The following is a 27,798-nucleotide window of genomic DNA, read 5'->3' on the forward strand; positions in this document are numbered from 1 at the left end:
ATTTGTCAGGAATAGGAAGACAAGACGTAGTGACTTATGGTAAGTGTTAAGTGATAGGGTTATACTCATCAGAATTGACGCAAATCAACAACAGTAGTCAACGTATATACGCCGATGATAGAGAAAATGAGTGAGGTAATGGGACGTGTAATTATGTGTGCAAAGGAGATGAGGAACTGGAACACTGTAAGATGGCAACGAATCGGACAGAGTTACGGGAGAACTTGCGCCCGGTGGCAGAAATAAGACAGAAGAAAGAATTAATGAGCGCTGCAATGTAATCTCAGCTAATAACAGCGAATACCCTGTTCAAGAATGAAAAGACGACATATACTTCAAAAAAATGTTCAGATGAGTGTGAAATCTTATGGGACTTAACTGCTAGGGTCGTCAGTCCCTAAGCTTACACACTACTTAACCTAAATTATCCTAAGGACAGACACCCATGCCCGAGGGAGGACTCGAACCTCCGCCGGGACCAGCCGCACAGTCCATGACTGCAGCGCCCTAGACCGGTCGGGTAATCACGCGTGGCATACTTAGAAAAGGTCCAGCTGGATAACATCATGGTGAAAAAGCGATATGGAAATTCGATATTGGATTTTAAGACACACCCGGGAGCAGATACAGACTGGACGAAGATACATCTTAGTAGTAATGAACAGTAGACTCTAGTTTAAGAGAAACGTCTGGAAGTTTCATTGTGGGAGGCAGTGACGTACTGAACTACTGAGAGAATATCAAACACATCTAACTTTTCCAAAGTCCGTAGCTACTTCGATAATGAATATCACTGCAGGCAGCTCAGATGAAAAGGAATGGACACCTCTGAAAAGGGCAGTCAGAGAAGTTGGACTGTAAATATAGGTACAAGATAAATCGCTAGTAAAGAAACCATGGGTAACAGGTGAAGGAAGTACGAAAATGTTTAGGGTAAGAATGGAGTACAGCAGTATATGCCACTTAGAAAATAAAGAAATAAGGCGCAGCAAAATGGCACGCCTTAACGTGACGCTTCCGAAATTCTGGGAGGCGTGCTGGTCCCCGACATCAAGCGCACGTCCGATTAACGATGCAGGCATGAGACGATAGAAGAAGATATGGAAGACATAAGGAATTCAGTAATCGTCAGATTTTAAGACGGCTTTAGAATGCTTGGGGTCAAATAAAGCAGAAAGGGTTGGAATTTCTAAAATCACTGGGGGTGGGATGGAGTCATATCATGACAGACGCGAAAAAATCTCATACACATGCTGAGGGACGTTGTTGTTTTATTATATATCGTTGGTTGACTGAAGCTCTAGGTTAATGAATTGAGTCCTGGCAGGCGTCGATTAAATATGCAAGCACTAAAAGCACTCCGTCTTCAGGTCACAAATGGCCCATCGGGACCATCCGACAGCCGTGTCATCCTCAGGTGAGGATGCGGATAGGAAGGGCGTATGGTCAGCACACCGCTCTCCCGGTCGTTATGATGGTTTTCTTTGACCGGAGCCGCTACTATTCGGTCGAGTAGCTCCTCAGTTGGCATCACGAGGCTGAGTGCATCCCGAAAAATGGCAACAGTTCATGGTGGCCCGGATGGTTACCCATCCAAGTGCCGGCCACAACCGACAGCGCTTACTGCGGTGATCTGACGGGAACCGGTGTAGCCACTGCGGCAAGGCCTTTGCCAAATATGTAAGAGTGCCTTCCAAAACAATCGATGTTAAGTCAGACACGACTGACAATTACTTTTATTTGTTCCAATAAATTGATCGTTAAACAAACGCCAAACTGTGTCAACATTAATTTTCTTACAACAAAACCACAGATAAACAAGTGGCAATCTGAGCCAATATTCATCTAACAAAACCTTATCTGACATAGCGGGGTCAGGAGGAAAGATGCTAACAAATGCCAAGTGACTGTCGTAATCGTTATTGAAATTACATTCTAAGATAAAAGAACTGCACACCACGAAGGGATTAACCGAATGGGACAGAAATTCATAGATGTGATGTACATGTAGGAAGAAACAAACAAATGGTTAAAATCGCAGATAATTTGGTTGATTTATTCAAGAGTAAGACCTTCACAAATCGACAAGCTAGTAACGCGGTGGTTCACCTCTGATCCTTGTGCAAGCAGTTATTAGAGTTGTTGGATGCCCTCCTGAGCGGTATCTTGCCACATTGTGTCCAGTTGGCGCGTCAGATGGTCAGAATGCCGAGCTGCTTGGAGGGCCCTGCCCACACGGCTCCAAACATTTCCAATTAGGAAAAGATCTGGCAGCCTTGCTGGCCAAGGCAGGGTTTGGCAATTACGAAGGCAAGCAGTAGAAACCCTCGCCGTGTGGGGGCGGCTGATGTGTAAGCCCAGGATGGCTTGCCATGAAGGGCAAGAAGACAGGGCGTAGAATATCTTCGAAGTACCGCTGTGCTGTAAGATTGCCGCGGATGGCAACCGAAGGGCTCCTGCTATGAAATGATACGGCGCCCCACCAGACCTTCAGACCTGGTTGTCGGGCCGTATGGCGGGCGGCTGTCAGGTTGGTTTCCTACCGCTTGGTTTCCTACCGCCGTCTGTGGCGTCTCCAGATGCAGCGGAGGCCGCCGAAGGTCGTCTTTGAGGTCGGAGATTTCTGCTCGAGTGGTAATTAAAAGGAAACCTCGCATTGCCACGTGTTACATCTCTCACTATCTTTGGAATTGTTTCAAGTCTGGATCACCAGAGTGTCAATCGATGAAACTGCTTCTCACAAAACGCTACTCCCGTGATTCCATCTGGCTAACCACTAACTTACGTCCTACCATCCTCTAAAGAAAAAAGTTATGTCACTCTCTCTGTGTCTGTTTCTTAACCAGTGAGGTGCTCTGCGTCATCAACGTCTGTTGTCTCTTTCTAACTTATACTTCATTTACGTGAGTCAATGGTGGCAGGGTTTACATTATGCAAATATTTATCTTTTGCAGAATCAAAAAATTTGGAAGTGCGTCATGTTTTCAGAGGCCTGGGATTGTGGGTCCCCTAACTGCCTTCAAGATACTTATTTCTAGCTTTCAGTGCTTTCTCGGGAAATGGCCAGCTTTCTATGTTTAGAGTACAATGGCACCTTCTGAAACAGGGCGGTACACCATTTCCAGGTCACAAATGTTTTCGCCACGATTTTGTGACATCGCAAATTGTGTTTCCATACAAAGCCCGACGTTACCTCCCCCGTGGCAGTTCCCTCTCAGAGGTCCGAATCGGTGACTAATCCAGAATGTTTTGTGACTGGCTAGATCGTAATCAAACTTTATTCAGATGCACGCCACATGGCATGTGGATACACATTGCCTCTCTTTAACACAGTGGTTTCCATTGACTTCTGTATCATGATACCGTCGATCATTGCTGCCTCTTCTGCCATTTGGTGGCAATTTCTCATCCAAGGGCAAGAAGGTGCCTCTTTCCTCTAATCCGCCCTCTTTGGGTGGGTCACTGGTACAACGAGGGTGAGCCCGCATCTCGTTGTCGTGCGGTAGCGTTCTCGCTTCCCACGCCCGGGTTCCCGGGTTCGATTCCCGGCGGGGTCAGGGATTTTCTCTGCCTCGTGATGGCTGGGTGTTGTGTGATGTCCTTAGGTTAGTTAGGTTTAAGTAGTTCTAAGTTCTAGGGGACTGATGACCATAGCTGTTAAGTCCCATAGTGCTCAGAGCCATTTTTACAACGAGGGTGAATCCTTACGCCAGAAGTCTTCGGCCGCCATTGCTGACGACTTCTGAATAAAAGTTAAGCTGTGGCTGGGATGAAACGCGGTACACAGGACTTTCTGGTTATTAGTCAAAAACGTCCTTATATCACGGCTACAATAATTATGTGTAGTGGAAGAGTCCTTCAGGTTGTGGATTTGTGGACAATTTTCAGTCGTGCTTATTAATGGCATATTGATTGAAGTTGTTAATAATGTGTTACATTATTGTGTATGGTTCAAATGGCTCTGAGCACTATGGGACTTAACATCTATGGGCATCAGTCCCCTAGAACTTAGAACTACTTAAACCTAACTAACCTAAGGACAACACACAACACCCAGTCATCACGAGGCAGAGAAAATCCCTGACCCAGCCGGAAATCGAACCCGGGAACCCGGGCGTGGGAAGCGAAAACACTACCGCACGACCACGAGCTGCGGACATATTGTGTATGTTTCACGCAAAATAATAACAGGAACTTAGTGCATTACACTTTCTTAATTGCAAGGGATATTGCTCTGCGAGATTTTAGTTTGATACAATTGCATTTTCCTTTTTATAATCTGTTATTTTCTTTTTATTAACGGTCTGTTTATTCTGTTCGGCGGTAGCCGGACTACTCCTTTACAGTAACTTTTTACTATGCTTCTGATTTACTGCTGTTTCGTGGAATGGTTAAACAATGGCAGTGTCTCTCACTATAGCGAGTCCCTGTAGACAGCATTAACTGATTGTGTTTCTCTTTTCCAGGTAAGTGTTCCGCGGCGCCTGCTTTCACGTGCGGCAACACCTGCGCTCGGAGCGTAGCGCATGCAGTGGTAAGGTGAGATGAGTCTGCACGCAAGGCTGGTGAGTGACACAGACAGAGAGAGAGAGAGAGAGAGAGAGAGAGAGATATTGAGATGAGGGCCGCGTTAGAACTGAGCTAGTAGGCGTGGCGCGGAGCCCAAGACAGACACCCTCGCCATGGCGTCGGTGACAGCACGAATACCACCACTGCTGGCGTCTCCCTCAGCAGTGGTACAACGTTAACAGCACGTGGTCGTGCTGTCGTGCAAGTCGCTGGTGTAGACGCGATGTAAACAAACTAGCAAATACGTTATCTGCTTCGACTCCCTGCCTCTGAGGCTAGTCATCCCATGCACCCGGCGTACAAATAACTCCAGACGATCCACACTCCCTATTCCACCCGCAGTGACACGGGGATGAAGTAGTATTCTGCTGGGTACCAGGGTACATGGGAGCTGTACTTGCAGTCACCTGAATGAGATTTTGCGCCGGCCGCGGTGGCCGTGCGGTTCTGGTGCTGCAGTCCGGAACCGCGGGGCTGCTACGGTCGCAGGTTCGAATCCTGCCTCGGGCATGGGTGTGTGTGATGTCCTTAGGTTAGTTAGGTTTAAGTAGTTCTAAGTTCTAGGGGACTTATGACCACAGATGTTGAGTCCCATAGTGCTCAGAGCCATTTGAACCATTTTTTGAATGAGATTTTCACTCTGCAGCGGAGTGTGCACTGATATGAAACTTCTTGGCAGATTAAAACTGTGTGCCCGACCGAGACTCGAACTCGGGACCTTTGCCTTTCGCGGGCAAGTGCTCTACCATCTGAGCTACCGAAGCACGACTCACTACCGGTACTCACAGGAGACGAGATACTGGCAGAAGTAAAGCTGTGAGTACCGGGCGTGTGTCGTGCTTCGGTATCTCAGATGGTAGAGCACTTGTCCGTGAAAGGCAAAGGTCCCGAGTTCGAGTCTCGGTCGGGCACACAGTTTTAATCTGCCAGGAAGTTTCATTGCAGTCACCTGTCTGTTGAGACACAGGATCATGTCAGGTCCTCTGACAGTACTCACAAGTGCCGGTGATTTACAGGTCCCAGTACATCGCCATTTAATAGGAATTTGACAGCAAGACATGAAGGCTTACCGGCTGATCTCTTTAGGATACGATGAAACGAATGTGGTACGTCTTCAGAGAGTCTGTGTAGGATATTTACATCTTTTAACAAGTCATTTCATTGAAACTGATTGTAGGCTCACTGTGATTCTTATGTATTTTGTCGTTCTCAGTGAAAGTGCGGAAGCAAATGGATGAGAATGGAGCAGGATCAATCCGTTTCCCGTTTCATAACTTTTAAGACAATTTTAAATGTTTTAAGTTGATTACTCTCCAATTATTTTACCAAGTGCATTGATGACCTCCATCTTGAACGTGCATACAATCGATCGAGTTTGTGACACACACACACACACACACACACACACAGAGAGAGAGAGAGAGAGAGAGAGAGAGAGAGAGAGAGAGAAATGGGGTAGGCATGGAATAAGGTATACAAAAAGATATACATATTAAGCTGAAAACTCGTGGCGTTACTGCCAGGAGAACCCGTGTTGATTTTCCGGGTGAGACCAGTTGAGCCATGACGACTGTCGCACGGAGCAGGCACCGCTCTGCGACGGCATGAACATCAGCCCTCCCTGCCCCGTGCCGTCGTCTCCAACAGTCATAATGGAGTAACTGGTCTCAAGATGATCTCTCACAGATAGAAACGGACCTTTCCCTTAAAAATTTTAATAGTGGTTTCTGACCGCTGTCACTTGGAAACGAACAGGTTAAATCTGTAGGAAATTCCGTCTTCCTCGTCGAATCTCAACGATGTCTCCACAGAGAATTTGTGAGAGACTGATTCATCAGTTTTCTGCTAGAGAAAGCGAAATTACGAGAGTTGAAGTGGTTTTTGGGTGTCCACAATAATAGTAGCCTGAAACGGTTGAAAGGAAAGGAAGAAGTAAGGGAGTTTATAATTTGTCACGGCGACACGTAGATACCTCGGTGTGACCTGCTACTTCGCGTTTACCGTACTCCTTGGAACTTAACTCATCCGATGAGAGCACCGTATATGAAGTACTAAGTGCTCTCTGGTGCCCGTTTTCCACAACAAAGCGTGCAGTGTATACAGCAGCACACAGAAGCTGATGCAACCAGAAAAGCCATCAGCAAGCGGTGTGCAGAAACCTCAGCCGCGCCTTGCCGTACCCTAGCCGTGGCAACGCTACAGCGCCACGCGACGCAATGTTGACCATCGAGTGATTCTGATTACACTCCAGCGAGGTACTGGCAGCGACCTTGTCCGCAATAAATAAGTAATCGCGGCATTCACCTGGAGAGATTTAGCGAACCCCAGAGGACCTAAATCAGGATGGACGCACGGCAGCTTCTCTCTCCCGAGTGAGAGACCACAAGGTTAACGACGGCTTCTGCTTACGAATGAAAAGTGGGTGAGAAAATGTTTGCTGACATTAATATCAGCATTAAAGAAAGCTATCACGGACTGGATTTACCTTATACAGGGTGTCGCATGAGAACGATCAATATTTGGGGATACGGCAGGAACGATCATCCGATGCAAAACTGTCTAGCACACCTGTCACCAAAAAGGCTTACTTTACGAGTAATGAGAACTTGTTAATTGTCTGTAAAACACATCTCTCCTATTAAACAAGCCTTCCTAGTTGTCAAGGTATGCATTTTAGAGTTCGTGTTTAATGGAAAACTTTTTATTGTTTTCGTCCATACCACCCGCTCCCAAAATATGGAAATCAAAGAGCTTGCAGTAGAAGAGATTTACTTCACAGTATGGAAGGTGAAGAATTGGTCATAGAATTTTTTGTCTTGTAATAACGGCACCTCTCATATCCCTGGATATTGAACATTCCTCTAGGGACACACTGTATATCGTGGCTTCAATCACGGTAGTCCAGTTGCAACGCCCGTTGAATGACTCTTCGCAACTAATTCACAGTTCTAATTACATGTCTCTCCAGTTGCGTGTGTTTTCAGGTTCACAGTCGAGAGAAGAGTACAGTAGCGTGCATATGTACCCTCAGCGGAGACATCTTTCATCTTTTCCTATCACTCTATTGCACCTAATGTTCAGTCACTCCCGACACAAAAATTCGGCCTGTTTCTGTGTTCCTCACTAGTAATTCCGAATCCGAAGTTACATGCCATCGCAAGGCGAAAGTGCAAGCAAATAGAGATTACATGCCGCGTCAGCATTGCAGACACATTCGGTACGTGAAGGTGTTGAGGAACATAAGTGTGTCCCATTGCTCGCTCAGGGGCGCTTCGTGCTGCGCCCCTGTAATCTTGTAGGCCCACACGAGGGCCGTGCCATTGAACTGCTGACCGCCTGCGAGCAATTGCTGAGGTACGGAGGCGCTCTGTCACGCTGGTGCATTCCGCTGCGGTCGCTGAGCGCGCGCCCGTTGCGTAAGCGCGCTTTCCTTGCCTGCAGCGTGGCAACAAAAGTCTCGCGGCCACGTACTGACAGCGGGCGAGCGCGTCGCCACATTACGGGACGATCTCGTTGTATTTAGCAGCGTAGTTGACATTTAGGACTGTGAGATACCGGGGAGCCACCGAAGTAATATGCTAACAAGTTACGCACGGGAATACTTTCGATAACAGTTCAAATGCTTCAAATGGCTCTGAGCACTATGGGACTTAACTTCTGAGGTCATCAGTCCCCTAGAACTTAGAACTATTTAAACCTAACTAACCTAAGGACATCACACACATCCATGCCCGAGGCAGGATTCGAACTTGCGACCGTAGCGGTCGCGCGGTTCCAGACTGTAGCGCCTAGAAGATAACAGTTGTTTGAATAAGAATGTATTACTCACACTAGTAATAAACTTTAATAGTGTCAACTTGTGGTATGTCCTGTTCTCGAAATATAACCCTAGTAGTCTTTGTAAATGGAAAATAACATCTGAAATTAGCCTGAAAAGATAACGCGGGGAATGTGCTCTCCTACTGAATTCAGCTCTCTTTGGGTGACCGTGACAGGGTTCTCTGGGAGAAGATAACGCCGCCCGTCCATCCAGATGCAAGTTAACTGTGGGTTTCCCTTTATAGCTCGAAGCAAATTCTGCGACGGTGCTTTTGAAATAGGACATGAAACTTCCTGGCAGATTAAAACTGTGTGCCGGACCGAGATTCGAACTCGGGACCTTTGCCTTTCGCAGGCAAGTGCTGTACTATCTGAGCTAGCCAAGCACGACTCACGCCCCATCCTCACAGCTTTACGTCTGCCAGTACCTCGTCCCGTACCTTCCAAACTTTACAGAAGCTCTCCTGCGAACCTTGCAGAACTAACACTCCTGAATGAAGGATATTGCGGAGACATGGCTGGGGAATGTTTCCAGAACGAGATTCTGTGAAGTTTGGAAGGGAGGAGACGAGGTACTGGCAGAAGTAAAGCTGTGAGGACGGGGCGTGAGTCGTGCTTGGCTAGCTCAGACGGTAGAACACTTGCACGCGAAAGGCAAAGGTTCCGAGTTCGAGTCTCGGTCCGGCACACAGTTTTAATCTGCCAGGAAGTTTCATATCAGTGCACATTCCGCTGCAGAGTGAAAATCTCATCCTGATACATGACATGTGTGTTGTATTCCCTCAATGCTTGTCAAATCAGAGTTTGTGCTCAATCTCGAATGACTGTCGAATTCTCGCAAGTACTGGCGTACTGCTAACATCCGCAATCAACTTGACACACCTCTGCCGTAATATCCGGGAAATGAAATAAAACTTAGCGGCCGTCTGTATCGTTAGTCATCGTCAAGATAGAGATCAACATGTGTTATTTTTCTTATATGTAGTGAGGATAACACGATCGGCAGTATTTACTGGTGTTATTCATACGCAACCCGTTTCGATGTGATAGTAAATCATCTTCAGGTCCTTGGATTCAGCAGACACATCGTTTGTCATACTGCACAAAATATACTACCAAAGTATCTATAGATACTTCTTTTTTAATGATCATACATTAAAATTTCCAGTTACATACTTGCATGTGACCAGCATAGTATTAAAACCCTAATAAAAAATAAGAGCTATAGGTAGCGTTTACACTCTATCATATTTGTAATTACTGCGATAAAATCAAACATCCTGCAATATAGATTTATTAGCAGACAGGAGCATTACATATACATTGGGTTAATCATTGGGCTCTAGAACCTACTAGACTACATCAGTCTTAGGAGGAGGACTGTATTATTTTTGTGTCAGTCACATGAAACAGTTCAAATGCTGCAGTGATTACTGTATCACTTACACGGGGTGGACCTAGACGTATTGTATAAAAGTAATGTAACATATAGTGAAGATAGTTAAATATTTTAACCGTACGATAAAAAAAACATATCCATTATTTACAATGCAATACGCTACACGTGGGCTATTTATTATTTCCATTCACTTTGTCCAACTAAGCCAAAATGCGATCTGATATACAGGGTGTTTCAAAAATGACCGGTATATTTGCAACGGCAATAAAAACGAAACGAGCAGCGATAGAAATACACCGTTTGTTGCAATATGCTTGGGACAACAGTACATTTTCAGGCAGACAAACTTTCGAAATTACAGTAGTTACAATTTTCAACAACAGATGGCGCTGCGGTCTGGGAAACTCTATAGTACGATATTTTCCACATATCCACCATGCGTAGCAATAATATGGCGTAGTCTCTGAATGAAATTACCCGAAACCTTTGACAACGTGTCTGGCGGAATGGCTTCACATGCAGATGAGATGTACTGCTTCAGCTGTTCAATTGTTTCTGTATTCTGGCAGTACACCTGGTCTTTCAAGTGTCCCCACAGAAAGAAGTCACAGGGGTTCATGTCTGGCGAATAGGGAGGCCAATCCACGCCGCCTCCTGTATGTTTCGGATAGCCCAAATCAATCACACGATCATCGAAATATTCATTCAGGAAATTAAAGACGTCGGCCGTGCGATGTGGCCGGGCACCATCTTGCATAAACCACGAGGTGTTCGCAGTGTCGTCTAAGGCAGTTTGTACCGCCAGAAATTCACGAAGAATGTCCAGATAGCGTGATGCAGTAATCGTTTCGGATCTGAAAAATGGGCCAATGATTCCTTTGGAAGAAACAGCGGCCCAGACCAGTACTTTTTGAGGATGCAGGGACGATGGGACTGCAACATGGGGCTTTTCTACTTTTTGAGGATGCAGGGACGATGGGACTGCAACATGGGGCTTTTCGGTTCCCCATATGCGCCAGTTCTGTTTATTGACGAAGCCGTCCAGGTAAAAATAAGCTTCGTCAGTAAACCAAATGCTGCCCACATGAATATCGCCGTCATCAATCCTGTGCACTATATCGTTAGCGAATGTCTCTCGTGCAGCAATGGTAGCGGCGCTAAGGGGTTGCCACGTTTGAATTTTGTATGGTAGGGGTGTAAACTCTGGCGCATGAGACGATACGTGGACGTTGGCGTCATTTGGACCGCAGCTGCAACACGGCGAACGGAAACCCAAGGCCGCTGTTGGATCACCTGCTGCAGTAGTTGCGCGTTGCCCTCTGTGGTTGCCGTACGCGGTCGCCCTACCTTTCCAGCACGTTCATCCGTCACGTTCCCAGTCCGTTGAAATTTTTCAAACAGATCCTTTATTGTATCGCTTTTCGGTCCTTTGGTTACATTAAATCTCCGTTGAAAACTTCGTCTTGTTGCAACAACACTGTGTTCTAGGCGGTGGAATTCCAACACCAGAAAAATCCTCTGTTCTAAGGAATAAACCATGTTGTCTACAGCACACTTGCACGTTGTGAACAGCACACGCTTACAGCAGAAAGACGACGTACAGAATGGCGCACCCACAGACTGCGTTGTCTTCTATATCTTTCACATCACTTGCAGCGCCATCTATTGTTGAAAATTGTAACTACTGTAATTTCGAAGGTTTGTCTGCCTGAAAATGTACTGTTGTCCCAAGCATATTGCAACAAACGGTGTATTTCTATCGCTGGTCGTTTAGTTTTTATTGCCGTTTCAAATATACCCGTCATTTTTGAAACACCCTGTAAGAGTCATATACCGAGGTGTACCGTGACAGAGCGACGCTCAAGTAATCAGGCAACTCAGAGAAAATTGTGTACCTGCCAACTGTAACACAATGCAGATCCATGTAACTAAATAGTATACTCATTATGAGCATTAGCCGCAGAAGGCAGAATCCAAGTTTCGAATAACGCCCAGAGACAAAGTTCCAACACGCCAGGAAGCTAAAATGCGTCGGACATTCGGCCGCAGAGTGGAGGATCCAGTCTGACAAACCTCACATCGATTTGACGCTGTCTGCAATCCCCTGTCGCTTATCCTCTTGAATTCAGCGTTAATTGCTGCATCCTGCGTTATAGCGATCTGCCTTATCTGCTCTTATCTAAAATTGTCTCTGCGATTCTTAGCTTCTGTCATCCGTTCGACTATATCTTTCAGAAAAAATTCGTGTTGTAAATAAGTAGCCAAATATTCTTTTTCTCATATTCGTTACATTCATTATTGGCCGTGTTTTCAAAGTGCCTCCTGGCATAACTTCTGCGTTAGTTACGCGATCTCGTAAATCGTTTCCTGTAACATTAAATTTGAGTAGTTTCTAATCGTTTCATTGCTGGTCGCTATACAGAGCTATACTCTGAATATAGCCCACCATTTACTCTTCTGGATTAAATTTTTGGATATTACCACCGTTTCTTTTTACTAAAAGACCTTTTGCGTAGCGCAATCCTAGCGACTATTTCTTCCTTTCATCATCCTTTTCCGCTATACAGGCACATTATTCATAGAAAACATTCGTCCTCTCAGGTCAGAAATAGAAAAGGGTAACACGATATTAGTAAACTACAGGAGGATCGCAAGACCCGAGAATTACAACGGGACTTCGGAACGTAAGTAACTTTTATTGAACGCTGCAATAACCTTCTAGGTGACAGATACAAGGCACTACTTTTCTACGCAGTTACAAACAACGGTCTGAATATCCTGCCAGTTCTTAAGTTCCTCGACGACAGCAATCGGCTCTTTGGTCACAGAAGTATTCGAGCACTGCTGTGCGAACATTTCGATAGTCAGAAAATCTAAGACTGCTGCGACTAGTTCCTCGACCGCACGGAGTTGCCAGCTGCGATCGATGCCGCCGGCTTTCCTTCCCAATGAGCATCAGCCCCCGTCTATGCGGCCGTGCTCAAATTGTTGCCACCATTCACTACGGCCGGACGCGATGTTGCATTTCGTCCATGTACCTCACACACTCACACGGTGAATCTGTGAGCAGTTTCGGCGTTTCAGACACAAGAATCTAACTGTTCCGTGGTCCTCAACTTCGGAGTACGTTTACAGTTTCCGCGGCATTTCACTTCCAACCTGTGGTGCACCTGTCATCCGTACAACAGCAGAACTGTGTGTCCAGGAAATCCAGAACATGCACTCTCTTCTGACCTCTCGTTATGCAATGGTCTTAGCGTCTGGAACTACACGAGTAACTTATTTTCTGAGGGTACGTAGTTTGAGTTATTGCAGGTGTGATACCCAGATAGTATTAGGACAGCAAGTTGGTTGAAGTGAGTAGCAACAAAATGCAAAGTGCAGAGTGGAATATTTACCGCAGGACTGAGTTAGACGCCAGTGATGGCGGCGTAAGTATTGCGGTTACGAACTCGCCAGTACCTAGTGAGATGGTTTAGATTCCGCTTGTGAAATAATCTGGGCGGAGTTGAGCATCAAAAGTTGGTCAAACATGGTAATAGGATGCTTTGATAGAGCGCCTGCGCCAGGCGCTGTAGTGACAAGTCAGTTAAGAGAGAATTTGCAGAACATTGTGAATAAATTTCATCACGCTGTTCTAAGAGGGGGAGACTTTAATTTGCCAAGCATAAAATGGGAGAGTATTGGCATGAAAGGTGATACCGGCGACAAGTGTCGTTTGACATAATTTGAATGTTTTGCTCGTAAATTACTAGGAGGATACAGTCAGAAAATGAACAAAGCAACGGTAATCTTATATCGCCCAGCAACAAACACACCTGAACATTTCGAATCACTTTACGTGATCATAATACTGTAATAGTATCAATGACTAAAAGTGTTACAAAGAATGTGAAGAAAAGCAGGAAAACATTTTGGTTAGTAAGATTGGCAGTTAACAAATCGCAGAGTATCTAAGTTGACAACATCAACTATTCAGTTCTGAGTACGAAGAAGTGGAGCACAGATTGATAAAATTCAAAATCAGCGTTCAATACGCCTTAGACAAGTATGTTCCGAGCAATGTTTTAATGGTTGGAAAAGGCCCACTGTTGTTAAATGCTACGGTGACAGAGACAACTACCTGACAGATTTAAGAGAAGTTAAACCAGCACAAGTAATCTATTTATTTATTAATCCATCATATACAGGGTGAACCAGAATTCCACCGAGAAACTATCAGAGTCGGTAATATGGCCGGAAAAAGGAAAAAAAGTCTAGTAAACTTGTGAACTAAAATGCACAGTTTAAGAGCTATGAGCACTTTCTCAACTTCGCCAGTGTGAAATAAACCTCGTCTGCTTAACAGGTGTTCGTAACTCTGAAACTTTACATTTTAGAGCACAAATTTACTAGACATTTTTTCTGTGTTCTGGGGTCCATAGTACTTCCTCCCAAAGTATGGAACGCAGAAAGCTTGCAGGAGAACATGTGTGTTTCACAGTGTAGGAGAAGTAGTACTCATAACTCTTACGGAATGCATTTTAGACGACATGTTTACTACAACGTTTTTGTTTTTACCTATCCTACCGTATCTGTAAGTTTGTCAGTCGATTCCAGGCTCGCCCTATATATAAGCGGAATGTGGGGGAGAATCGTTCCTGTTGATCATTAATGACTTCGCAATCTTCTTGATAGCGATGCACAGAATCTAGTATTATCCAATTAGGTCTTGGAAAAAGATCACCGTTGCGGCAAGACATGCAGCTAGCTCTCACTGTAGAGGAACGTCCAGTTCTGCATTTCACGGAGCGTTAAATGTTAGCGAGTCAGTTATGAATGCACGTATTTCTCAGTAATAGTATTCAGGATACTAATGCAGATCCCATGCACTTATGAAATATTGATCTGAGATCCGTACAAGTGTTTTCCATACTGTTCCCTTCTTACGGAAACCGCAAACGAAGAGGGTCTGCCATTTGCTCTATTTCTAGAACTTACAGGGGAAGCTACGACGTTGGGGTCACATATTTACTTCAAACTTTGTACACCTTTAGTAGGCCATTAATAATGTGCAAATGGTAAGCTGCACTTTCCTGGAAATTCCGAGAAAATCGCAAGAGTAGTTTGACGCATCTATCATGTGGCTTATGTATTTCTGCCGGACGTTAGAGTTCACGTTGGTCAAATCATTAGGGCTCGAGCTTCGTAAGATGAACCTCTGTGCGGCGATGGTTCGGCTCCCGCTCAATTTTTAATATACACACATCAAAACAAGTTTTGCGTCACCCTGGTTCCCAGAACTCCTGAAGATAGACGCTGACTGTGGATATTGTATCACAGACACAGTCCATTTGGCTGTTCGGAGATGTCATTAAACACGCCCAAAATCTAAACAACCATGCATAAGCAGCGCCTATTAGACGGAGGGGGTCGGACAGCCGATCAGTTCCAGTCATTCCACCAGGAAAGAGGTAAACGCCTCGTGTTGTCTGTAGTTCAACCATGCCTAGACGGTCAATACCGCTGTTCGATCGCGTCCACATTGTTAGTTTGTGACAGGAAGATCACCGTTGCGGCAAGACATGCAGCTAGCTCTCACTGTAGAGGAACGTCCAGGGAAGTCTCCAGGCGTCTCGGAGTGAACCAAAGCGATGTTGTTCGCACATGAAGGAGATACAGGAACTGTCGATAACATGGGTCACTCAGGACGCCCAAGGGCTACTACTGCAGTGGATGACCGCTACTTACGGATTATGGCTCGGAGGAACCCTGACAGCAACGCCTCCATGTTGAATGATGCTTTTCGTGCAGCCACAGGACGTCGTATTGCGATTCAAACTGTGCGCAGTATGCTGCATGATGCGCAGCTGCACTCTCGACGTGCATGGCGAGGTCCACCTTTGTACCCACGACACCATGCAGCGCGGTACAGATGGGCCCAACAACATGCCGAATGGACCGCTCAGGATTGGCATCACGTTCTCTTCACCGATGAGTGTCGCATATGCCTTCAACCAGACAATTGTCGGTGACGCGTTTGGTGGCAACCCGGTCAGGCTGAACACCTTAGACACACTGTTCATCGAGTCCAGCAACGTCGAGGTTACCTGCTGTTTTGGTATGGCATTATGTGGAGCTGTCGTACGACCCTGGTGGTCATGGAAGGCGTCGTAACGGCTGTACGATATGTGAATGCCATACTCCGACCGATAGGGCAACCATATCGGCAGCATATTGGCGAGGCATTCGTCTTCGTGGACGAGATTTGCGACTACGTGGTGCACATCTTGTGAATGACGTCCTTCAGGACAATGACATCGCTCGACTAGAGTGGCCAGCATGTTCTCCAGACATGAACACTATCGAAGATGCCTGGGATGGATTGAAAAGGGCTGTTCATGGACGACGTGACCCACCAACCACTCTGAGGGATCTACGCCGAATCGCCGTTGAGGAGTGGGACAATCTGGACCAACAGTGCCTTGCAGAACTTGTGGATAGTATGCCACGACGAATACAGGGAAGCATCAATGCAAGAGGACGTGCTACTGGGTATTAGAGGAACCGGTGTCTACAGCAGTCTGGACCACCGTCTCTGAAGCTCTCGCTGTATGGTGGTACAACATGCAACGTGTGGTTTTCATGAGCAATAAAAAGGGCGGAAATGATGATTATGTTGATATCTGTTCCAATTTTCTGTACAGGTTCCGGAACTTTTGGAACCGAGATGTTGATGTGTGGATATTATCAGAATAAAAAAAAATTCAGAATGTCAGTGAGGTGTGTTTTACCTTAGAAGCTCTGACCATTCCCTGTAAATACGGGAAAAGTGCATTCATTCTATGTAGAGATGCATTTTTAGTTTGTGTTTTGCATGTCTGTATGACACATAACATCCTGCGGCGTGTGATGTCGAGAGCACATCCGACGAGTAATTGTACATTATATTGTGGTCAGGGGCACTGTGACTTACTGTGTTACAGAATAACGTCATTCGCACCATTATTTATCGAGGTTAGACTTGGACTTTCGAAGCCTGTCCCTCGTCCTTTAAAATTTAATTAAAAATAGTAAATAGACTAATAACATATGAAATTGACTGCAACTTCGTGAAAATGCAAGTAGTTGTTTTGTATTACCTGTCAAATGTCATGTACATTAAATAATGTGACAAGTGATGAAAATATAATGTTTAAGAAAATAAGTGTTAGCAAGATTCGGACCGTCATCTCATCCACAACCATCTTACGAAGCGCGACCGCTAACCGCTTGGTCACAATAAATTCTAACATTTCGCGTCTTCGCACAGATACGTCAGTAACATACCACACATACTAAATTTCTCTTACGATTTTCTCTGAATTGCCAGAGTAGTGCACATTGCTAGTTGCACATTATGTTGCTTTAATGGTCCACTAAAGGCGTACGAAGTAAATCCGCGATCCCAACGTCGTGGCCTCCCCCCTCCCCTTGTTGGTCTATACGGTCATGCGGCGTAACTTAAAAACGTAGCAGCATTTATTAACATTTTGCATCGATATCGTACCTGCAAGGAAATCGAGCTTAAACAAGGTGCCGACGAATGGTGACGGGCTTGTTTGATTGGAAAAATAGTGACATATGGCGAAAAGTCGTAACTGGAAGACGTTAAATGAGACACCATAAGAATTGGCAGTCATTCTTCCCACGCCGCCTATCCGTGAATTGAACAGAGCGAAGCATTATTTTTTGGCGGAGCACTTCATAATAAATACTGGAATCCGGCTGACGATAACGGAGCAGTGAAGGCGAGTGGTACGGCCGCAGGGAGAGAGGAGACACGGCGCTTTCCCACGCCGTGTCCTGTGGCTGCTGGCCTCTGTAAGGAAAGCAGCGCCAGCTCGCCATCGCCACTTGCTGTTGTCGCAGCCGCAGGCAGCGCCTGCCGTTCCGCGCCGCTGCCCTCGCCTCGCCTCGTCGCTGGCCGGCCAGCCATTCGGGCCCCGTCCTCTGTCCCGTGTCCTCCCCCGCCTCCTCGGCGCTGCCAGCGCACTCCGCCACGCTGGTCGCGCCGGCCGTCCGGCAGCCAGTGTTGTCTGCCCCGACTCTGACTTTCTGGATAACAGGACAGCGAATGGCACTGCAAGGGCGACTGCTTAAGGAGAGTTCAAGTACAGATCTACAGATCTGCTACTTGCTGATTACGTCATTCAGTTACAAGGCATGCCAGCCAGACCACTTTCAGTTCGGTCCGACTCGACACTTCAGTGATGCCAGCACTGTGGCGAGTGCCCTCTGTGATAAGAAGAACAGTGAGGTATTCGACGATGAACTTTAAGAGGGTGCCATGTGACGTCCGCCCAGACCAAACCACGAGAACAATAGCGATCAAAATTAAGGAGAAAAATGGTGAAATGCGGGCCTGGAAACCGTAAGTACGTGCGATTGAGTCCTGGTCGCCTTTTACCTCGTTAAACCGTAGATCTGTCCCCATGATTACCCGGGCAGTTCACGGACACGCAGGTCACCAAAGTGGTGTCCAGTTGAAAGACTTACCCCAGGCCGCTGAGCCACAGGGAATTACTATTACTATTAGTTTGCATTTGAGTAGTTTGAACACCCCGACAACTGAGCACCCCTTCATACTAGACTATCTGGAGGAGTGTGGTTTTTATATAATAAGAAACAGTGCTGAAAAAAGGAATGCTGGGGAAAGAAATAGGAATGTGAGGAGTGCACTGCCCAGAAAAATAGTCTGTCAGCATTACTCAAAAATCAAATCTGTGTGAAATCTTATGGGACTTAACTGCTAAGGTTATCAGTCCCTAGGCTTACACACTACTTAACCTAAGTTATCCTAAGGACAAACACACACACCCATACCCGAGGGAGGACTCGAACCTCCTCCGGGACCAGCCGCACAGTCCGTGACTGCAGCGCCTTAGACCGCTCGGCTAATCTCGCGCGGCAGTCAGCATTACTGATGAAGTTGTTACTGCGACGTATTTGTACACGACGGTTTCTCACACTGAACTGTATCCTTAGGGCCGGCCGCGGTGGCCGAGCGGTTCTAGGCGCTCAGTCCGGAACCGCGCGACTCCCACGGTCTCATGTTCGAATCCTGCCTCGGGCATGGATGTGTGAGATGTCCTTATGTTAGTTAGGATTAAGTAGTTCTAAGTTCTAGGGGACTGATGACCACAGAAGCTAAGTCCCATAGTGCTCAGAGCCATTTGAACCATTTCGTATCCTTAGGCTGTGACATGCTTGAGTTTAGCTTCTCTGACCGCAGACATGGATTGCGCTATTCCTCCGGCAGTGGAGTTCCTACGTTGACTCACGGAAAACAAAGAGCTGACGTCTTTCAGCAATGCAAGTAGTGAACAAGTCACGAGTGATGTCAAATCGGTCCTCATTTACAGTGATGACCAACAGAAAACTTATGGAAGCGTACGCATCTGAAGTACCATTCTCGTTCTTTTTGTGTCACTTCTCGTACACGATGTTTTCCAGCGAACTGCACGAAAACGTTTTCAGTAAACTGATCGCCTACTGCCTCTGAGTTGATCCATTTGGATGCAACACTTAACAGCCTGTGCACACACCTCGGGACGAAAACCAGTGGGGGATAAATACTCTATCGCACACAGTTTTCAGTTACGGCAGCAACCGTATATCTCGTTTGCCAATGTACTGAACCTGGCCCTGGGAATGTGTGCAGGAAACCCTCGTACCGCTAAATGCGTACAGCAATGCTCCCGGAGAGACCCGTTCTTCGGGAAAACCCCGGCTCCTGATTGGCAGTATTGCTGCGGATGTGAAAGCTACAGTACAGTAAAAGTGTGCACATAGCTCTCATTAGCAAGACCTCCTCGCCATTAAGTCGATCCATTAGTGAAAACCGTATCAAAATCCGTGCTGTAATTACTGAGATTAGCCTTCACACAGAGACAGGGAAACAGAGCGGGGGAATATAAGTATAGAAACCTACATTGACGTAAGGTGGCTTGACGAGACCTCACTATGGGTGGAGCAGTTGTGAAATGCTGTGTTAACATTACTGTGTCCAGTTGTAAGATTTCACTTACAGAAAGTGTAAGCTTATTTGTCCGTCGCTGACATAGAAGACCGAAAACCTTCTTTCCATCCCGTCTGGGGAAGCTGTGCAGTGACTAGAGTACATGTAAAGCTTACGGGGACAGGGTAACTACTAGCTACAATGAGGTCTGTAATTCGATTGTAATACTGGCATTTTAATTTGATATTCCCCACAACTGACAAAATTTTCAAAAAAAAGTATGAATTTCTTTGTCCACCCACACACTCCTGAGAATGACACATTATTAATTTGCAATTACGCGCCCCTATTACCGGCAGCTATATTCATAAATATTCGGCACATCGCAAGGATAACTTGTAGATCGAGAATATTAGGTAAGTTGTTGCAAGTCGTTAGGCGTTGGTGAAAATCTCGCTTCTGAGCACACAAAGAGCTCTAACCGCAGAACTCTGCACCGAGCACGCGTCGGTGCAGTGCCGCGATACAGACCGTATATGTCCCTTCGAAGACGATGGCCAAGACGCCGTCTTCAAGTCCGTACCGCTCGATGGCTGAAGGCGAAGTCCACTGTCCCCACAGTTCTCCCGTCTCCCACGCGGACGAAAACGGGGCGGAAGAATACTCAGTTTCGGCCAATGTCGAACGCTCTATCATCGCCGAAATCCCTCCAACGGCATTTCTGAGATCAACCCAATGATCGAGTAGGTCATATCGCCCCTAGGCAAACGAAATTCCCGTCTTGGCCACGTGTTGCCCAGCACAGGTGGCTCCGGGTGCCGGGCTACCCCCAACAGCGCCGTATTGTCCCGCGTTTCCGGTGACCGCTACCTGCCGCCCACGCCACGGCGGCCCGGCGAGCTACGGCCAGCTGCAGACTTTATATTCCACAATTCTCAGCTTCCGACACTTTTCACCAACGCTTTAAGTTAGTATTTAATCATGCAGACATGCAGGGAATACTGTTCGAGAGTGCGTCATATTTATCATAATTCAGTAGAGTCATGATCTGATGCCCTTGCCAGTCTCTTTATTATTAATACTAATGTTGGTAAGCTAACGTGTAAGTGCCCATGTCCTGGCACCTTACAAAAGTACAAGTACAGTGCAGTTACTCTAAACATGCAAATAAAATAAGTTGATAACGTAAGCAGTCTCTCCACGTCGCAACAGTTATTTATTATTAACAAATAGTTATTGGAAGTGGCTGTTTCTAATATTATTAAATACAGGCCGGCCGGTGTGGCTGAGCGGTTCTAGGAAACGCGCGACCGCTACGGTCGCAGGTTCGAATCCTGCCTCGGGCATGGGTGTATGTGATGTCCTTAGGTTAGTTAGGTTTAAGTAGTTCTAAGTTCTAGGGGACTGATGACCTCAGATGTTAAGTCCCATACTGCTCAGAGCCATTTGAACCATTTTTTTGTTAAATACAGTCGTTGTCGTTCCGTTACGACATTCAAAACAATTACAATAACTCTGATTTTACTCTACAGGTAGAAGTCTTTGCCTAATAGAAGACTGCGATAGACGAGTAGACAACGGTATGTAATCAGTCAGTAAACAGACAGTCACACACAGCTTGATACAGGCGCAGTATGTGACCGGGGTGGGCGTTGTCCAGACCAGAGACCTGACGCTCGGCGCCCGGCAGCTGCTGCTGCTGCGCCCAGGAGAGCCGAGTCCCGCCTACTGAGCGCCACCGGCCGCACTGTGCCAGACAGCGACCCCGCCTCCGCACAAAAGCGGCCACCGACCCTCACCGACAGCTTCCACTGGGAGCTCCCCGTCAACCCTACGGCAAAACCGCCCTCCTCTCTTGTCCGGTCCTGTCTTCACGTCCACTGCTCCCTGTGCTACATCGCTGCCCCTGAATTGGCTTTTTACAGCTGTTACTACCACACTGTTGGGTCGTCAGCCACGTGGGCAAGCGCCGTGGCGCAGTGGTAGGACGATGGATACTCAGTCCAGGGGTCTGCTATTCGTATGTCGATTTTTTTCGTGGTTTGGTTAAGGTAAATGCCGAATGGCTCCTTCCTTTCCCCTCCCTAGTCGTAGTGTGCACTCAATCTCAAAAACTCTCCCATCGTAATGGGCGTTAAGCCCTAATCTTCTTTCCTTACTGTAGGTGGTCCGTCAGAAGAGGAGGCTAAGAACTCATACCCCCCCCCCTCTCCCCCCCCCCCCCTCATCGTTGCTTTTCGACAACAGTTGCCTCGGTGTCAACACAGTTTTGAACGCCTCCCGTTTCCTTGGGTTGTCACTGTCATGGATAAGACGGATTACACACGAGTTCTGCTCAGGCTCACCTGTCACCCACACTAAGGTAGACGCACCCATACTTCACGCGGGAAAGCTAACGTACACGCGGAAGGCTAGTGTCGACTTCACAACTAACACTGGCATGACTCTTTCAGGGAGCAGAGCAAGTGGAGTCTGGCATGCTCGACGCTTCTTGATTCTTACAGAGGAGTCATATAAATACACACGTATTGTAAAAAGCCAACCGAGTTGGCAAGCCGTTTGCTTGCCATAATCTCCATCTGCTGGACAAACCGAGAGACATATTGCTCCCTACTAAGTCAGATACGTAAACGATATGAACTCGTAAATAGTCCCGGGTGTTGAACATTAGCAATAAATTACAGCAGTTATGAATACTGAATCGCACTTTGATCAGAGGTAGATTGGTTTGGCCAAGTCCGCAAGAAACAAGTGAGGCGGGAGTGACTATCGTCTCAATAGGTCTTTCTCGAAAGTACACAACCACCGATGGGCTTGCAGTGATTAGCTCGAGTGTGCCAGCAAGATGTGTGACAACCGCATTGAAACGTGGGACTTAGGGAAGGCAGGAAAAAGTGTGGACGGGGCCTTACTCAGGTACCGTTGGTTGCTCAGTAAACACGTACACTTTATTTAAGGAAATAATTTTTTAAGAACAATCATTTTTAAAAAAAATTGACTCTTACACAAGCTACACTGACGGCTGAAGGCCTTATTAAGAAGAATTCAAATTATTTGTCGGCTGAAGGCCACAAGCAATAGGAATAATTTAAACAAAATATTATTTTTTAAACAATTGACACAATCAGACCAAATAAAGAAGGGAGTCATCGACAGACAGTGCTCCAAGGATCGACCTGGGAAAATACCTCAAACGTAAGTAAGGTGAGATAGGCATCCCGGTGTTATACTCACTTGACAGGATGGCACCTCAAACTAGTCACACTTATTCCCGGGTTCGATTCCCGGCGGGGTCAGGGATTTTCTCTGCCTCGTGATGACTGGGTGTTATGTGATGTCCTTAGGTTAGTTAGGTTTAAGTAGTTCTAAGTTCTAGGGGACTGATGACCATAGATGTTAAGTCCCATAATGCTCAGAGCCATTTGAACTAGTCACACTTAAACGCAAGACCAACACACTCGCAATACCTACCAAACGTCCGATGCCCAGTACACGATAGAATAACCCATGCCAGGCAGAGGGGCAAACTACACTCGTGACATTTAAAACGACAAACATTATACAAGAGAACATGTTCAAACGCAAGAATAATCCGAGGTAATGAGAACAAGTTTTCTCCACGAATCCAGTACGCAGAGAGCGTTAAAATGACTGCTCATTCAAAATCACACTAGATACACACGCATCCGCGTAAACAATTCCACAAACAAGTCAAACAATACTATAACCAGTCACTGCGGAGCAACAAGGACGAATTACAAGTCGACCCAAAAACAGAGAACCCAGAAGCCGTCGGAAGACCAGTACACGGCGTCCGTTGAGACGACCGACCGAACGATCGGTTGCTCTCGATCAAGTCGGGCAAGGCAAAGGTCCCAGTATGAATCGCCAACTAACAGCTAATTACCATGATGTCACTTCGACGGACACACACACACACACACACACACACACACCAGTGAAGGTTGCATTACTCGAATATAACGATCCATTCAACCTAAACTCGCTGAATCCGGACCTCGGCGTGGCCGTGAACTCTCGCGACCACATGCTTCCATCGGGCAGTGCATGTATCGCCGGCTGTCCCGGCGAGTACTGGCGCTGTGCGGACCTGACTGCTGCTCCGTCCCAACTCAACTCAACACCGACACACGACGACCCGGAAATACTAGAGGTCGCTCCAAAGATAGTAGCACAGTACTCGCTACCGATAAACGCCGCTGCTGCCACTCAGTGACAGACTAAGCGAGCAAACGCAGTGGCGTCAGTGAACGGACTAAGAAGACGAGAGGCGACAATCCGAACACACGACGCCAACCTGCCGACGGCTCTGTGAGGAATGAGCCCTCCAGTCCCGGCCAGCTGTTAAGCTACGCACCGACAAAACGCGTAAGTGCTCTCCTTACCGGTTGCCCCCGCACTGCAAGGTACTTTCAGCACAGTTGAGGAGTCGAAGCGCCGAGTGCTGCCTGCCTCCTACACCAGAGCCCCCTGCCGGCAGCTGTAACAGTCGTCTGTCGCCCTGTGATCGGCTGTTCCTCAGAAACACAGCTGCAGTCCCCGAAGTCAGGACATCCGCTTCTACACGTATCTTAAGACCCGAGCGTCTGCTTCCCCGTGCCTTTGTCCAGTGTGTCCCGAAAACATTCGTTCTTTCCTCTTTGCTCTACAGCAAACCCGTGCAGAAGAATAAATGTTTTAGAAGTAATCTACTGTTCTCCAGACGCAAAGAGTTATGAGCTGCCTGAAGAAACATCTGTATAGAAATCATGTTGTTAATGAGTTGTTACCTGAAAACGGCGTAGAATGTGTAGCTCCCCGTCAATAATACCACATGGGGGAGAGCGCAATGACTGGTTTAATGATGCAGCTTTCCATCTTAATGGACCTGCGAAAGCAAAGAATTCAAACATTTGGGCTACGGAAAATACCCATCAGTTGCAAGAGCGCCCTCGGCGTGCCCTAAAAGTAGGCGTCAGGTATGCAACGATACGTAGGCGAATCTTCTCCACGTTCTTTCATAGTACACTGAGCAACGAGCATTTCTCCTGGCAGCTCGTTCCATTCTATCGGCGTATTTTTATTTAGGAACCAGTAGCCTGTAAAACAAAAAAAAAGTAGTTTTTTAAGTGTACTTGCATGACGAGGACTAAATAGTTACATGTTCATTAACGGTAACATTAATCACGTATGCATAGGCTGTACGCTGACTCGTTCTACATCATTTCCATGTAAGAAGCACTCAAATGATCTGCAGAACATTTAACGCTGCAGCGCAGGTGGTTTTAAAAAAGACGTCTCGGTACTGTATATTAGTGCCAGCGGACTTTTTCTCGTGGAGATACGTTAAGGATGACAGAATTCACCGTCACGCTTTTCCGCAAAATTGCAGAAACAAACTGAACGGTGTGTTGTCGCAGTTCAAGAAAGGTTACAGCGTGAGTTTAACAAAATGTAACGTCGTACTAAGTTATAACTTGAACTGTATAAAGGAGGTATCTTCTATCAATTACTATAATTGAGCGACTAGTCGCGTCACTTTTTGAACAACCTCCAAGAGCCGCCCTCGCCTCTCAGTTTGTCGCGGCGCGGCACGGCACTGGCCAGGACGTGTGTTGTTGTGGCAGCACAGGAATCAGGGTGAAGGCGGCCGAGGGGGCGCGGCGTCTCGCGGCCGCAGTCGCAGGAGTGTCGTATAGTGTGGTGTGTTGTCGTGCGCCTGCAGCGCGAGGGCGGAAACACAGAGACTGCTGCCAAGACCCGGAAATGAATCTCGTGCTTGAAGCATACGGCACGTGACGAATCAATTGCAGTGCAGAAATACCAGCCACTAGGCACTTTCAAGAAAGCGAGTGGCTCATATGCTCAAGTTTTTCGCTGCCTGTAACCGTCGCGATTATTTTAATGAGTTTTGCATATGATTAACTTAAAACTCATTATCAGATTTATGGAAATTCGTTATTTGAGTTTCGTCGCTTTATGGAAACTAGTGTGATTATTCAACAAGGACACATATCTCCAAGAAATCGTTAAGCAGTGTTTGCTGTCGATTAATATCGTCAGACGTCTGCCTGCCATTAGGTACGAAGCCGAAGTTACCTGCAAATTTACTTACAATGAAAGGAAAAAAATGAACAAGACTGATCCCTAAGGGTCTCCTGTTACTGACGGTTTACTAATGATCAGCGTTGCTTTACGTGGATCCTGGATAAAGGCGAAAAGAACACTTGACTAGAGACACTGCTTATCAAGAGAGGACTCAAGTACTGAAAAATTGAACCCAGTACACCGGCAAAAGTCTTAAAACAATAAATTTAGCCGGCCGGAATGGCCGAGCGGTTCTAGACGGTACAGTCTGGAACCGCGCGAACGCTACGGTCGCAGGTTCGAATCCTACCTCGGGCATGGATGTGTGTGATGTCCTTAGGTTAGTTAGGTTTAAATACAACTTTGAACATGGCTGACGTTTGCAGCAACCGTATAGACAAATTTGAAAAAATATGTAAAAATCAGCCAACCGGTTGCGTAGGTTTTCTATATACCTTGACCAGGTTTCGTCACCTCTAAGGGTGACTTCATCAGAAGGTAACGTAATTACATGAAGAACATATCGTCAAAGATGTACAGTGATTTAAGAGCTGAGTTGCTCAAGTCATACATTAAAATATAAAACATTATGTTCTTCAAAAGGTCAAACATTAAAACATAAGTTACACCGGTGTGGTGTGAGGAGAGTGAGTCATGGACTGTGCGGCTGGTCCCGGCGGAGGTTCGAGTCCTCCCTCGGGCATGGGTGTGTGTGTTTGTCCTTAGGATAATTTAGGTTAAGTAGGGTGTAAGCCTAGGAACTGATGACATTAGCAGTCAAGTCCCATAAGATTTCACACAAATTTTTTGAACTGATGAATGGTGCAGCCTGTGGCAGTTGACCCTGAACGTCAGTAAATGTAACATATTGCGCATACTTAGGAAAAGAAATCCGCAGCTGTACAAGTACACTGCTGATGACAAACCGCTGGAAACAGTGGCTACCGTAAAATATATAGGAATAATTCTACATAGCGACATTAAGTGGAATGACAACATAAAACAAATAGGAGGACAAGCAGATGCCAGACTGAGATACGTTGGAAAAACCTTAAGGAAATGTAAGTCATCCAGGAAAGAAGAGGCTTACAAGGCGCTTATTCGACCACGTCTCGAGTACTGTTTGTGTGGAACTGGGAAGGGGTATCAGTTAACTGTAACAGAAGTACCCTCCACAACACACCGTCAGTTGGCTTGCTGAGCACTGATGTAGACACAGATGTAGTGTATTGGATTTCTATTTCGGTTCGTTCTCGATTTAGAGTCCGCCACTACAGGAAGCGGACCCCCCGATTCGGTTATCGCTTATGCTTAATTATTTGAGATGGCTGCAGATGATGTACGAAAGCAGACACGTGGTGTATTTACGAGGGGGCTTCAAAAAGTAAGTTACACGTTGTTATGGCGGGCCAAATAAGTTTCAGTGAATGTTGCACTACACTTTAAAGTGACATGCATAGAGGTGCGTGACACTGTTTTTCGTCTTAGTCACCAAGGGTGCATAAACAACGGTCGGAACTTTCTAGCACTCGTTCCATTCCTCGAAGTCAGAGATCGGCTCCTCGGTTACGGAGCCATGCGAGAACCGTTGTGCGGACGTCCTCGTCCCTGGAGAATCCCTTCCCCCAGATACGAGGGGATGGAAATCGCGAGGTGGAAGATCTGAACTTCGCAAACAGCGTTACCAACGTGTGTGCAGCCTTCACGAAACTTTTGACACGACGTCACTACGGAAGGGCGCAACATTTCATTGGGCGCATATACCGATACAAGAATGTTACCGTCCGAGGTCACTTCAGCTGTGGAGTACGGTTCCAGTTGCCGCCCCATTCCACTCACACACTCTGATGCACCTCTTACCCAGACTACAGGCCAATCGTGTTAGCAGAAAACCCGGAACGTTAAGTCTCTTCTGACAATGCGGCACTCTTGTTGCGCAGCAATC

The sequence above is a fragment of the Schistocerca nitens genome, chromosome 7 (genome assembly GCF_023898315.1).
Source record: "Schistocerca nitens isolate TAMUIC-IGC-003100 chromosome 7, iqSchNite1.1, whole genome shotgun sequence".
Classification (NCBI taxonomy): domain Eukaryota; kingdom Metazoa; phylum Arthropoda; class Insecta; order Orthoptera; family Acrididae; genus Schistocerca; species Schistocerca nitens.